This window comes from Artibeus jamaicensis, unplaced genomic scaffold, assembly GCF_021234435.1.
Source record: "Artibeus jamaicensis isolate MK-2021 breed Jamaican fruit bat unplaced genomic scaffold, CSHL_Jam_final contig_240, whole genome shotgun sequence".
NCBI classification, from domain to species: Eukaryota; Metazoa; Chordata; class Mammalia; order Chiroptera; family Phyllostomidae; genus Artibeus; species Artibeus jamaicensis.
The window spans coordinates 14,854,371-14,870,264 of record NW_026521506.1 but is presented as its reverse complement, the minus strand read 5'-3'; the positions used below and the strand labels follow the sequence as shown (position 1 = coordinate 14,870,264).

The window sequence follows — 15,894 nt, the reverse complement described above, 5'->3', positions numbered from 1 at the left end:
ACTCTACTATCCACCCAGCAAATCTAATGGTGAAGTTCTAAAAAGTATGTCTATTTGGAATGAAGTGTCTTCATTGCAAGTTTTGCTTTATTCCTGGCCAGTGGGTGGGGTAGGGTGGGGCTTCCTTCTAGTCACCCTGTCCTCTCAACCTGCAGGCACCCCAGAGCAATCCCCCTTCGTTGACTCCGAGGGGATACAGCAGCAATTCATGTTTTGAAGTGCTTTACATTGTTCAAAACGTGAGGCGCTGCTATACCCCCTCGTGGGGAAGTTGGAAGGTGGGGTTCTGCTGGATATGTGTTCCTGTGAGGCATCCACTCCCAAAGCCAACTCAGCAGCAGGTAGGTGGGTGGGTGGGAGGCTTTGGTCGCTTTTTTCCTTCCTCCTCACCCTTCTCCCACAAGACACCACCAGATTTGGGGAGAGGGCACTCTGCTGGGGCTTGGGGGCTGGAGGGGTGGGGCGCGCCAGGATGGACGCGGTGCCTGCACTCAGCCGTGCCCTAGCAGCAGGAACAGTACTGCAGTGGGTGATAGGTAATCTGGAGTATTGTTCCTGCTGCCCGGGCAAGGTTGGGACACCCACACGAGTCCACCCACCAGGTAAGTCCTAGTGCAGCACCTGTGGTGTGCACCCCAGGAGGTGCACGGTTGTCCTCCCTCAAACATTTGCCGGTCTTTGAATATGTAAATGGGTATAAATGAAAGGTTTTTCATTTTAGCACCGCATTCCCTGCCCAAGGAAAATATAAGTGATTGAAAAAAATCCCTGCCTGATCACTTAGAATGCCGCCCACACAACAAAAAAACGAAGACTACCTCAGACTCCAACAACTAAATGGGGGTGGGGGAGTGGAAAAAGAGTAAGGGGGACAGCACGGGGTGACCCACTGCAAGCAGTCCCCAGGCCATTCTGTTGTTCCTGGTACACAGCGTCACATCCTGCGCCTGGAAAGGACTTTGGAGTCCAAGAAAGATGAAAGTTTCCGTCCCCTTCCTCTCCCTTCCCTCTAGCTGTGTTTTGGGGGACTGCCCTGGAGCTCAAGCCGCAGAAGATGCGGTGAGGTGGGGGTCCATGCAAGCCAGTGACTCCCAGGCGCCGTGGGAAGTGGCTGACCTGCCTGACCTGAGGCCTTCAGGGAGAGCGGGGACTTGAGAGAGTGGCCCCTGAATGAGGCCCTGCATTTGTAGCTGCTCTTGCTCTCTCTCCCAAAATGGTCCCAGAATTTCACTCTGAAAGCGGTGTCCCAAGGCTCACATAAGGACAAGGCACTCGCTTGGCAGTTCTGGAGAAAACGGCAGCACCTCAGCTGTTGACTGAGGGGCCCTTCGGTACCGCCAAAACTCTGGATACTGTTACTAATTAGTGCCGCACAACTGTCGACCTCTAACACCATCTCCTCTTCTCACTGGGGGTCCCAGTAGGTTTAGGAGCTTGACAGACTGCCTAGGAATGAGAGGGCTCATTCTCTGGCTGAGGGAGCCCTTTGCCTGTGAAAATCACTTAGAATCTAAATCTTAGATATTTATTTTTGACCTGGCGAACCGGGACGTAAAGGACTGTTGGCAGACAAAGGGAGGTGTGGAACATTTCCACACTTTATGTTCTCTTAAAAGAAACAAAACACAAAGCCCCCTCTGGTCTGGATGGGCTGCCTGGAACTGATCCCACCGAGGGCCGGGAGTGGGGCCCCCAAAAGGGCCCCGGTCTAGGGAGGAGGAGGTTTGCAGGGGCCTGGAGCTGGGTGGGAGTTTGGATCAGCCGCCCGAAAAGCCCGCTCTCCCAGACTCCTTTGCACCAAGGGCAGTTGCAGGACGGTTTGGGGCCCTTCCGACCGCCGCGGTCCCTCAGGCTCCCAGGGGCGCCAGGACCCAGACAACTTGGCTAAGCCTGGCTTCCCACAGCAGCCGTTGCCCCTCCTCAGAGCCGCGATCCCCAGGCCCGGGAGCCCTGGAGTGGGCTCCCACCCTCGCAGGCTGCTCCATTCCCCTTCGGGCCCGCAATCTCCAGGCCTAGCCGGTGAACAGGTTCCCGCCCCCGCCTGCCTCTGTATTTGGAAGTGGGGAGGCATCTCGAGGCTGCCCTCCTGCCTCTCACCAGCTTCCCTTCTCCCTTTCTCTCTGCTCCGTACCGGTCCCCCTCGAGCCAGAAGGAGATCCGGTGGCACCCAGCTCTCCGGGAGGAATCCTGCTCCTTCCAGTAGGCGCCTGCAGGACCCAGGTGAGAGACCCAGCGGGTTGGGGACTGAGAGGGGCTGAGAGCGAGGACCAAGTGATCCTGACTAGGGGGCATTGCCTTCCAGAAGTTCAGCGACCCTTTGCCCAGGGCCCCCCAAGAGGCATCGAGATTGAGGGCGCCCAAACTGCTCTCTGACTGCACGGTGCCCTTTTCTGACTTAAAATGTCAGCTTGCACCATATTCACAAGATCGAAGTTGCTGTGTGCTTAGATTTTCCTCCAAGGACAAAAATGTGAATAAAGCAATATTTCAGCCAAACATTTGTGTCAGTTAAGAATATGGCAATTCGTTCCAGACTATAAACTCTCTTTAACAACTCTCTAAGGTATTTTTTAAATTGTTTTTTCAACATTACTAAATGTGCATCATAATGTGTGAGAGACTTGTGTAAAGGGAGTCAATTTACAGTCAGCTGATTAATTGATCCAATGTTACCATCTTCAGAGAGGCACCTTTCCGTTGTTTTCTCAGTGATTTTTCTCCCGACATATGTTATTTGTTAGTGAGAAAGCTAAGTGCATACAGCAGTGTGCTACATTTATTACACAGGTGTGGCCCTTAAACTAGGGAAAGCTTAGTTTAGTTCTCAGTTTAAAACTTGACGATTCTATAAGTTGTGGGACAAGATATACAGGTTGCTTTTATAAGCTAGAATTGAACATAATTTTTAATGTAATCATAGGAGTATTTTTAAGGCATCCAGCAACTCCAGTTAGCAGTACTGACTCTTTTTTTCCAACAAAGGAACACTACATCAACACTCTTGCCCTGGATCTGGACACAGAAGACTCCTGTTTCAAGAAAATACAATGATCTCTGAAAGTCTATAATTTATATTCATTTAACTCACTAGGTATTGAAAACCACCCAATTGTCTCACAGAATGGAGTAAAATATCATCGATCACTCAGTGTAATATTATACATCCTCTAAAAATGTTATTGGAAAATGTTTTATGATCTGTACGTCGAAATAACCCTCTCCTACCATTTCTCCCTGCTGCTCTCCCAAACCCATGCTTCTTTGTTCCAATTGGCAAGTAAACTTGTTTTTCCCGCCAAATGAGTCAGTCATAATGGGAACGTCAATTGATTTGAACAGATGTGTGTCAATGTGACTTGGAAAACTAGATGCCAGTAACCAGGGCCACAAAAAAAGGCAGTGGTTGCGACTCTGTAAAAATTTATGTGTGCATATAGACAAGGACTAAAGTGGCCCAAACAAAACAGGAAAACAGTTGGATATACTCCAGTGCTGGGAGACTGAATGACTGTATGCTGCTTTCCATTTCCGTTCATATGGGCAACTGTCCAATTAAAAAAAAAACCTAATAAGGACTCTGCAGTGCAAATTATTTTGTGGATTGTTTTAAAACGCCATACCTGTCAACTCACCAAGGCAGACGGGGCAGCAGGGAGCTGGATTTGTTCTGTTCCCCATCCCCCACCCCCATTCTGAACTACAGAGCTCAGGGCAACACTTGGAGAGTAGCTGATCCTACACAGGTGGGAGATGGGAGTTAACTTCTAGGCAGCTTTCCTCAGAGACTGCAACATGAAAATTAAAATAGGTTCCAAAAGCATTTTTTGAAGATTGATGAAAGATTATTGATAGGAATTAGAGACTTGAGTCAGGTGATATATCCAAGTTGACATACATTTTTAGAGCTCCATTTTCCCATTGGCCTGCAGTGTAACATCCCATAACCCTGGAACTTTATATCTGCATTCATATTTAGAATGATTACATTACTTTTCATGGAAAACAGTATATATACACCAGTTATAGCAAATGTGTCTCTCTCTGCCATCCTACACCTCACTCATCCCTGCCCATTAGTTGCTGCTCAAAAAATGAAAAAAGATCTGCTAGCTCTTTCCTAATATTCCACCTATCTGCTGGCTTGGCCTCCCTCCCCCCTGCTCCACAATTGATCTCTTTTAGCATGTTCAAAACAGCTTAGGCCCCTGTGGGAACTGTAAATTTATCCATTAGGGAGAAGCCCCTAGAAGACTTCTATTTCCCTTGGTTGCTCAATGTGGAGCTCTATAAACTAAGCAGTGGTGGGAGTTCAGGAGGTGGCCCTGAGAGCTGAGAACCAAGGTAGGGAGAATCTTGATTGTTTTGAAGTGTGATTTTCCCAAGGCAGCTTTTTCACATGTTCCCCATCCCCACCCCTACCTCTTCCCTAGACCAGACTGGTATCCCAAGAGCAGACCTTTTAAAGGGCTGGTCACAAAAACCACAATATTGAAAATCATAATAATTCCAACATCTTGCTTTTACAAATGCTTTCATATTTTCTACTTGGACAACCTCAAGAGATAAATAGGATAAGGCAGTCAAAATAAACAACTACAGAGAAGAAAACTGGGACTTCCAGAGTTTAAGGATTTGTTTGAGGCCTCTTCCTCTAGACCTCGTGTCATAGGGACTGCACATCAGTGACTAGAGCAGGAAATGGAGGTGAATTAGTTTGGTTAGAAAAATTCAGTGTGAAACTGATTAGTTTTATAACAGGCTTTTGCCTACATGCTGTACACTTCCTGGGGGAGTCTCAAGTTTGGCCCCAGGATGACTAAGTAATGACTATAAAATACCTAGCTGTGTACAAGTCCCCTCCCACCCCAAAAGCATGATTTAACTTCATTTAAAATCTCTGGCCCATATTTGGTTCTTTCTATAGTTTCAATCAAATGGAGCATTCAACCATAAGGGTTAACTTACTCAATGGAAACTTTTTTGGTCATTGCAAATAATATTTATAAAGACTATATAGAAACCTGGAAAGTGCTTATGATATCAAGTTTTAGAAACCAGGGACATAAAATCCCATGGACACCATTATTGAAAAGTGGAAAGGTCATGCAACAAGCATACTGGTTGCTTAAGGTGGTGGGATTTGAGCTGAGGTTTTTCCTTCTTTACTTTTCTTTCTATGTGTTTTTGTTGTGCCATGTTTTTTGTGACACTGTGAAACATAATTCTCTAAAAAGTCTTTAGGAATCATGGGTGACATGGAAACCTTGGGTCAAGGATGCAGAGACCTCAGACATCTCGGGGATCATCATGTCACGAGATACCACTGCGCACTTGTGACAGATTGATAACTGAAAGGTCTGGGAGCCACTTATCTTCATAGCAGAACAACTGGTAAGTATTACAAGACCAATCAAATGACAAGATCAGGAGAAAAATGGGCCCTGAGCAAGGAAGAAAATGGCCGCCATGGTGAGAGGAGGGGAAAATGAATTGTATTTTCATGGTTTAATGGGAGGTGAGGGGGTCACCGTTTGTGTCCTTCACTATTATTTTAAGTTTGTTTTTAGTGAATTGAAACTTACATAAGGAATAGGATTTTATATTCATGCTAGAATGTTAAAACAAAGAATTTATGCTCAAACAACAAGTGGGAATACATTAGCTATAAGTATTGCAGACACAGGGTCACCTTTAATATGTTGGGTTCATTTAAGTGGTCAAGAAAAAACATTGAAACTACATGAACAAAACATCATAGAAAAGAATACATAAAAGTGTTCATTTCAGTATTTTTAAGGATGGAAATTAGGAACATCCTGAATGACCAACAACAAAAGATTGAGTTAATAAAATATGGTGCCTTTAATAAGTGACATGAGATTGTCCTGGTGAAATATTTGGTGATTTTAAAAAACGGGGTAGGATCAAGGCTGGGAGGTGGGGATGGATGGGGCATGGAGGAGTGGTGCGGGGAAAATGGAAACAACTGTACTTGAACAACAATAAAAAATAAAAATAAAGTGCAAAATGTTTGCACTATTCCCATTAAGCAATCTAAGTATATAGGGAGCATTCTGCATGCAGCTTTGTTTCAATATACAGATGAAAGGCTGGGAGGAAATATACCAAAACTTTACTAGTGCTTATTTCTAAGTTGTGGAATATTAAGTGATCGAAGAGAGATGCTAAACTATTTTTGCGAGGTGTTCCTAATATGTAATATAAATGTATTGGGAACATTTTGCATTCATAGTTTTGTATCAATAATATGGGAAGACAGCTAGGAGGAAGTCTACATCAAAAGTCTATCGAAAGAAAGATGCTAAACTATTTTTGCGATATGTTCCGAATATGCAGTAAAATATATTGGGAGCATTTTGCATGCATGGTTTTGTATCAATATACAGATAAAAGGCTGGAGGGAATAAACCGAAAATCTAATAATGCTTATTTGTGGCTTGTGATATCACAAAGTGATAAAAGTAAGGTACAAAATTATTTTTGCAATATGTTCCTGAATATGTAATATAAGTGTATTGGGAACATTTTGCATATGTAGTTTTGTATCAATATTTAGAAAAAAGGCTAGGAAGAAATATGCTAAAATTTAATAGTTGTTATTTCTGTGTTCTGGTATTATAGATGATATCTGGTCTTCTTTTTATACTTTTATGTATTTTCCAAGTAATATTGGTATAAACGACAAAATGTATTACTTTTATAGTGATAATAAAACTAATTTTATGTTTTAAAAGAGTTGTTTTTTTTTTAATAAAAAGCACGGACCCCTGACCTGGGGATGGGGAGGTGGGGAAAGGCTTTCTGTTTAGGCAGCAATGGGCCTAGAATACATTTTCAAACCTGTCTGGGCAAACCCTACACAGCTTCGGTTGGCTCTGCAGTGCAAATCTGTCTTATCATTTGCTCTTGGCAAAACAAAAAGAAAGTATAATTTAAAAATATAACCATGACAGAGTAATAATAGCAATATTTCTAAACAGACTCCCTGCTATCTCCTGTCCAATCAAAGTAGCACTTTAAGAAGTACAGAGAGTTGAAACAGGCTCCCTTTCCTCTAGGAGCAATTTAGGATGGCAGGACTTGGATGCTTGCCCAGGGACTCAAGACACAGTAGCCAGTTTGGGACATGCCTGAGTCCGGAAAACAACTTACCAAAAGTCTAATTCCATTTAGCTAACTTTCTACAGTTGCAGATGAAGCCCCCTGTCTTTTCCTACCAATTCTGCTGAACATGACAACCCTGGTGTTGGAGAATACATTTGATACCCAAATTTAGACTTTCCATGTTCTGTTAAGAAAGACACAACCATTTGGAAACATAGCAGGCCCACAGCCTGACAAGACACCTACCAAGGCTTTGAGCGTTTCTTGGTTACAGCAACAGCACATACGTATTTTATTTAATCTCTACTGTATTTTTAAAGATTTTATTTATTTTTACAGAGGGGGGAGGAAGGGAAAGAGACATCAGTGCGTGGTTGCCTCTTGTGCACCCCCTACTGGGGACCTGATCCACAACCCAGGCATGTGCCCAGACTGGGAATCAAACTGGTGACCCTTTGGTTCTCAGGCCAGCACTCAATCCACTGAGCACACCAGCCAGGGTTTTATCGTATTATTTTACATTACCTTTTAGTCCCCTACACCCCTTCCCCCAGCAATCACCACACTGTTGTCCATGTTCATGAGTCGTGTTTCCATTTTGCTCAATCCCTCTCACCCTTAACCTTCCCCACCCCCTACTAGCTGTCATCCTGCTCTCCATCTCTGAGTCAGTCCCCATTTTCCTTGTTAGTTCAGTTTGATCATTAGATTCCACATATGAGTGAAATCATATGGTATATGCTAGGTCTTTCCCTAACTGGCTTATTTTACTTAGCATAATGTACTCCAGGTCGATCCACACTGTTGCAAAGGCTAAAAATTTCTTTATGGCCTAGCCCAAAGGTGGCAAACACAAGGCCTGTAAGCAGAATCCGGCCCTCCACCTTGTTTTATCCGGCCCAGCACCTTGTTTCTACCTGGTGGTGGTGCTGAGCTCTTGCTTAACTGTTAAGGAGTAGTTACATTTATACAGTCCTAAAATTACATTCAGCCCTTTGAAGGCAACTGAGAAGCTGATGTGGCTGGCCCCTAGTAAAAATGAGTTTGACACCCCTGGCCTAGAAGTATTCCATTGGAGGCACAACATTAGAAGAGGACCTAGGTTCCTTCCCATCCTTTTAGAATCACTCTGGGGAAACATTTTCCCCCAGATAATTATTTGTACTCTGTAGCAAGTCCCTACCACTAGATATTACTTCATAGTATAAGTCTATACTATTCGTAAAAGCAGAAGCTAATGTTTAGAGGCAAAAATATACTTTGAGAATATTCTTCCTGATGCTATGCTCTTCCTTGTTCTGCTTGAGAATGAATAATCATAAAGTCAAACGTCCTTTTGTGAATTGTGTGCTCCTTTTTAAGTGTTTCATAAGTAATTTTCTCTGCCACATCCTATCAATCAGAACACATTTTCTGGGTGCCTAGCTCTGTGCTACTTATTGGGAGGGGAGAGGACAGGAGAGAAGAGGAGGCTAAAGTGATACTGAGCCAGAGCGGCCTTGACCACAAGAATATCCTTTGCTACCAGGTACAGAGCACGAGTCAGCTGGGGCTTTGACCTTCTTCTGAGCCAGATGGGATCACACAGAGAATATGCCTGACTCAGCCGTCTTATCTAGTGTCCTTTTCCTAGGCTTCACTCCGGTCCCTGCTAGAAAAAAGAATAGGGAAAGGGGAAGAGTGTGGGAAGGCCTTCTTCCTAAATGAGAGAGAGAGATGGAGGGAGGGATCCTTAATATAAACATTAACCTTAAATTCATTCTATTTACCAGTAAAATAAATAAGTAAATATTTTTTTTAAAAAGCTCTAGCCCCTGAATGTCTAAACCAATAGAGTGTTCTAGAATTTGGCTTTATGAGAATGATCCTCCTAGTTGGAAGATTGCCAAGATGGGATGGGGAGATGAGGAGCCCCTGGGCAGGCACAGAAGGAGCTGGAAGCTGCCCTTTGTTAACTAACAGGGTCAATGCAGTCCCTCATTTCACAAAAAAGGAAGCTGAATTATAGAGGGAGGAAATAACTTGCAGAGAGATCATGCAGAGAACTTGTGACAAAGTTAGAACTTGAAGCTTGATCTTAAGGGCCCTTTCCACTGTAATGTGCTGTGTCTAAAAGACATAGGGAGTGACCCAGGAAGACACTATGAAAGATGTGGGACTGGGTGAGCACCCTGAAGGTGTGCAGGGCCAGAAGAGGCAGAGAGGGGAGAATGGATGTGGCATGACTCCAGGGCAGTCAGGAAACAGGTCTGGAGAAAATAGTTAAGGTCAAGGCTGGCTTCTCAAGGTGGGCTATACAGACCTTTGAGGATACAAGACAGTGTCCAGAGAGGTACAAACCCCCCCCCCCCAATAAATGGAATACTTAATGGCACAACTTCCCAGAGCACAGATTTGATTCAATAGTGAGTTCTTTAAAGCATTGCTTTTCTGTTAAAACAAGCACAGATTCAAAAAGATAAAACAGACCTCAAAGCCATTTTAAGTATGTTGTAGGCCCTGTGGGCTGTCCCAAGACTCCCACCCAAGTCTCCTTCTGAGGGAGTATTTATGTACTAGTCTCTAGGTATTTGGAGGTTTATTTGTTTTTCCTGCCAGTACCAGGGACCTCAAGTCCTGATAACAGCTCTTGCCTTTGGTGAATTGCTCCTCCTTGGCCCCAATCACAGTACACTGCTTGAGCCTCCCACCAGACACATGACCCAGGTCAGGGCAATAGTCTCCCATGCCCCTTTCCACATTGACTGTGGTAGAGAAATCTCATGTGACCCTAGCCTAACCAATGAGAGTACTTCCTTGGGATTTTTTTAAAATATCAGTAATGGAGACAGCCTTTCTTCTGCAGTTTAAGCCTGGAACTGTATGTGGTTTTGTCTTCACACACTGGCTCTACCATGTCCAACACCTGGAGGAAAGCCAGCTTCAGCATGGCAGAATGATAACAGCATGCACACAGAAGCACATGGGACGGAGGGAAGGTGAGACAGAGCGTGATAGAACTAGACCTAGAGACATAGATAGAGGAATGATGATGCATGAATCCCTGGACCCAGGTAGTTCTGAGGTCAGCCATAGTCCTGTGTCTCTTAATTACAAGGGCATGTATGTATTGTCTTTTTTGTTTGTTTGTTTAAGCCCATTTCATTTATTCATTTAACAAATCGTTGTTGAGTGCCTTCTCATGCTAGGCATTATTTTAGGCTCTGGAAATAGAACTGTGGAGAAAAGAGACAATGATCCTGCTCTCAGGTTCACATTCTTGATTGACTTGTGCTTCTGTCACTTGCAAGTGAAAAGTTGCTGGCTTCCAGATCATGCAAGACTTTATATGCTAGGCTAAGGACCAGAGAGAGTTTATACTATAAATAAGGGGGAGTCTTTTAAAATTCTTGAGCAGAGGAATCACACGAACTTTCACAAAATCTAGATTTGAGGCAGGCCAGATTGGAAAAAGTGACTACTGAAAAGCTGGAGTGGCTGGGACTTTGACATGCTCCATTTTTGAAATAGCCTCATGAAGAGGATGGCATACCTAAATCAAGGTCCCTGAGATGAAACTCAACTTTGAAGGAAAATAATGTGCTTCCAGGAAGTGCTCCAGGCATAGTTCTTCCAGCATTCCCCCATCATCTTTGATTTGTTGGTTTAGCCCTCGCTGGTCTGCTCCATTTTCCTGTCCTTTGCCTATGTACTTCCCAGACGTTTACCTGCACACATAATGCATACGTCACTAACCGGAACATGTTAGCTGAAGCAAAGACCCACAGGAACTCCTGCCTATGCTGTCCTCTCCCTCCCCTAGCCCACTGCAACTTCAAGGCTCATTCCAAGTGCTTCCTTTTCCAGAGGGCTTCCTCCACTGCCTCCAGCCACACTGAATCTCCCTTGAACTCCTGTAACACCCATATCCAGGCACTCACTCACAGTAGATGTGAATTTTTTCAGCTGTGCCTCCTATAATTCAGTAGGAAGCTGCATAAGGGCAAGAACCAGTCTCCCCTTCACCACCTCCTGCATTGGGCCTACCCCACCCCCGGGGGGGCTGACACAGCAGAGGGGATGCTCAACCCAGGCTTGTTGAAGGGACTGGTTGTGAAAATGGCTGAGGGATGAAAATATCTGAAGTTCTTTTCCAGATACAGTCCTGGTTTAGGCCCATTTTATTGTCATTACACTCAGTAGCATCCTCTTTTACCCTCAAAAGTGTCCCATGGTGAAATACATTGTCACCTACTCATCTGAAGAATACCAAAGGGGCTGTTGTCACAAGTTGAAGTGGCTCCTAATATATGACAGAATATTTATAAAACCAAAACAGCACTATATTCCAATTCCATGCTCTATCATTTGGAACTGAATATGCTCCTTCTAGAGCTCTGGCAAGTCTTGCCTGCTTGACTGCATCTGGCTCCCACACACTCTCTAGCACATGAGTCATTAAAGCCACAGTCCAGCCTGTCACAAGATTCAGATATTGCCTCCATTTATTTCACACCATGGGTGTGTAAAGTAGCACTGTTACATCCCACAAAGACTGGAAAGGCACACAGGCTGAGCTCAGTGTGAGAAAGAATTCAAAGGCAATGATGAATAAACTGCAAGTCCAAAAGATAGGGCAGACTACTGCTTGATAATTGTTTTCAGCCCTTCGCTTGTGAAAGTTGGCCTCACAGAGGCAACCAGGAAAAAAAAAAAAGAACTCTTAATTCATCAGCCTCCCATTTTCCTATCTACCTCCCTCTCCCCCAAATCATGGTTTCATCTTGCTCCTCACACTTGAATTGGGAAGTTCTACTTGTGTAGGATTCTCATGTTCTTCAAAGTGGAGCACCTGCAAAACAAATGTTTCCCTTTGGTGGATTAAAGGCGGCCACAGATTCTTTGACATTCCTTCCACTGGGCTATGGAGTCTATAGCCCTTTCCCCTCAAATCTGGGCTAGCGTAAGTGACTTGCTGCCCCTTGTGGCAGAAGTGGCCTTGCAGCTTCTACCTGGGTCTCTTGGAGCCCTGAGCTTCCAATTAGGAGTCTAGCTACTCTGGGAGACTTGTGCTGGAGAAACCATGGAGAGATGCCACAGAGAGGCCCTGAAACTCCATTAAGAAGAGAAAGATGCTGGGCAGCTCCTAACTGTTTCAGCCCCTGGCAGTTCAAGTAAACCCAGCTGAGTCCCCAAATATCACAAGTAATCCCTGCCAAATCAGATTCCTAAGTAAAGTAAATAACTGTTGTCGTTTTAAGAGACTAAGTTTTGGGGGGTAGGGTTTATGCAGCTATTGGTAAGCAGGCACTCCTTCTTGCCAGTATTGATTTATCACTTCTTGTACCATAGGTCTGATGTGCAATTAAGCTTTAGGACCTTAAAAAGTGAAGATGAATGAAAAACGGTATGAAATTTCCTAAGAAAACTAAAAATGAATATGCCTTTTGACCCAGCAATTCCACTGCTAGGATTATGTCCTAAGAACCCTGAAACACCAATCCAGAAGAACCTATGCACCCCAATGTTTATAGCAGCACAATTTACAATAGCCAAGAGTTGGAAGCAACCTAGGTGCCCATCAGTAAATGAATGGATCCAAAAACTATGGTACATTTACACAATGGAATTCTATGCAGCAGAACAAAGAAGGAGCTCCTACCCTTTGCAACAGCATGGATGGAACTGGAAAGCATTATGCTGAGTGAAATAAGCCAGGTGGTGAAAGACAAATACCATATGATCTCACCTTTAACAGGAAGCTAAACAACAAAACAAACAAGCAAGCAAAATATAACCAAAGACACTGAAATACAGAACAGGCAGACAGGGACCAGAGGGGCGAGGGCAGAGAATTTCAGGGGAAAAGGGGAAGAAGGATTCATAGGAACAAGTATAAAGGACACATGGACAAAAACTAAGAGGGGTGGAAATGGGAGGGAAGTGGAGAGCGCTGGGGGGGTGAGTTGGGATGGGAGTAAAAGACAGAAAACTATACTTGAACAATAATTAAATAAAGAAAAAAATTAAGTGTAATATAATTTTTAAAAAGCAAAGATGAGAAAGGACATGGCAGACGAAGGGAACGGACAACCTGTTATAGTCACACTCCTAGCACAGTAATACATGAGCAGTGTTGGAGGTAGGTGAGGGGATGATTAGACCATAAGAAGGAAAACTTAAAATTTTAGTACTATATGTTTATTTTCAGTTTCCTTTAATTTGCGGCAACAGAAAATGGTTTTGTGTTTACCATAGTGAAATCAAATTAAACTTAAAAATAAATTTATGTCACAGCCATTAGCGTGGCTACTCAAAAAAAAAAAAAACCCAAAAATAAGTGTTGGCAAGGATATGGAGAAATTGGAATCTTTGTGCGTTTTTTGTAAAATGCTACAGCTGCTGCTGAAAACCACATGGCGGTTCCTCAGGAAAATTAAGCATAGAATTACCATATGATCCAGCAATGCCAATTCTGGGTATGGGCACAAAAAGAAGGAAAAGCACAGGTTCAAGTAGATACTTGTACACCAGTGCTCATTGCAGCATTACTCACAGTAGCCAAATGGTAGAAACAATGCAAATGTCCATTGACAGATGAATGAATAAAAATGTGATCTACCTATACAATGGAATATTATTCAGCCTTACAAGGAAGGAAATTCTGACATGCTACAATATGGATGAACTTTGAGGACATGCTAAGTGAAAGAAGCCAGTCACAGGACAAATACCATGTGATTCCACTTATATGAGTTATATTACTTATGTGAGTAGTCAAACTCATACAGACATTAATTTTGAAAGCTAGCTGCATTCTTCAACTACTCACGAGCATTGGAATCTGCCACTAACAGTCCCCTGATTTTATTGGCTATGGGGACATGTGGGGGTAGTAGGAGGAGCCTCCCTGGCCCAGCATAGCCAGTAAGAGACAAAAACAGACTCCAAGAGGTCTCAAGGTTTAATCACAGGGCATCTGCATGGTCCATGGGGTGAGCTCAGACAACCTACAAGTGCCCAGGGGTTCCAGCATCCTCCAAAATGCAGAGTCAGTGCAGGTCCCTACAACCTCTGATCTCTGAGTAGCCCCACTCAAAGGTCCCTCCCAGTGGCTGTGGGGATGGCAGATGGCAGGGAGGCGCATTAAGAGCCACAACCAGGGCTTGCCTGGGCTGAGTCTGAGAGAGAAGGACTAAATGCTCAGACCCAAAAGTGATCTCCCAAGGATCTTTAAACTTCTATGCCCTGATGCATTAGATACCTGGAGACTAGTTAGTGGGGGGGGGTCAAAGGTGCCTCCTCGATGCTCACCCTCTGCACCTGCATGCAGGCACAAACCTCAACAAACCTCAGCTGGCCATGAGGGGACATACATATGGACAGGCTCCTTAGCATTAGGTGCCTGGGACGAAAAGGGTTAAAGCAGGGAGCAGTATTGGGTGGGGGGTGAATTAAGGAAAATCTGTTCTTGACAACACAATATAGCTGATGGGAGTTATTTGCCAAACCCAAATCAGAACGGTTAATTCCACCACCTTTGCACCCAGCATCCTCTTCCCACTATGCACCCCCAATACCTGCAACCTGGTTTATATCCCCCAGACAGGAGATTGGATTTTATTCTAGGTAGTAGACACCTCTGGTGCCCCTTGTCCCTTCCCCTTGAGCCACATCTGATTTCAGCTTGCATAAGTGTACCATTTGATACAAGATCACACTGACCTCATGCTGGCACCATTTGACCTTCAGGAAACATTAGATCTCTTTCTGCTTCAGTTTCAAGGCTGTATCTAATGCTGTGTGCTATGGTCTAAAGGTTTGTGTCCTTCCCACCCCAAATTCATATGTTGAAACTTAACCCCGAAGGTGATGGTGTTAGAAGGTGGGGCCTTAGAGAGATAATTAAGTACAGAGGGTAGAGCCATTGTGATAGGACTAGTGTCTTCATGAAAGAGCCTCCAGAAAGATCCCTTGCCTATTCTGCCATGTGAGGACACGGCAAAAACAAAAACAAAAACAAAAAAACAGCAGTCTGTAAATCAGAGAGTGAGTCATCACCAGATACCAAACCTTCTAGTGCCATGATCTTGGACTTCTAGCCTCCAGAAATGTGAGAAATAAATTTCTGTTGTTGAAAAACTTCTCAGTGTATGGTATTTTGTCAGCCTGAATGGAATAAGACACTGTAGGAGCCTACCTGACTCACTTTTAAGAGCAGCCTATAAATGTGGTCAATTTACACCCCAGGGTTAACCCTTAACTGATGGGGAGATGGGAGCTGTTGGGGACCATTCTATGTGGTTTCTGAGACTGTAGTCCTGCAAGAGCAAGCCCTGAAAGGGGCTAGTATGTCTCCCTGGAAAACCAAGTAAAAACACAGGTGGCAGGCATGACCTGACTCCTAACACCAAGGGTTCCTGTGGAAATCAAGCCTGAAAGATAAATTGTATCTTTTGAAGCTTGCTCTGCTTAGTTTTGTATAGCCGTGGTGATGTAAACGGAATGTTTAAGTACAAGGCATAAGGAGTAAACTCCTTATCTCATGAAACACGTCTTAAAGACCCTCTGGTGTCAGCATGACTAACAGACCCTGACCTATGACAAATCTCTGTGTTCCTTAGATTGTTATCTATAGATAATACCTGTTTTTATATGACTATAGCTTTTTGACATTGATTGATGAACTATGCATGTATGCTGTATACGCCTACACATACCATTCCCAATAAAAGCCATTTGGGAGAAGGGCTCAGGGAGTTCTCCACTAGAGGGAATTGCCCCCTCTCT

The 15,894-nt window shown here is 44.0% G+C and overlaps 1 long non-coding RNA gene across 1 annotated transcript; it reads left to right on the top strand.

The window, feature by feature from the left end:
* The first annotated feature begins 263 nt into the window (after positions 1-263).
* LOC128626919 (uncharacterized) lies at positions 264-3,628 on the top strand. The gene is made up of 3 exons (XR_008391040.1): positions 264-341; positions 2,150-2,220; positions 2,983-3,628. It is a non-coding gene; the product is annotated as an uncharacterized LOC128626919 (long non-coding RNA).
* The last annotated feature ends 12,266 nt before the right edge of the window (positions 3,629-15,894 follow it).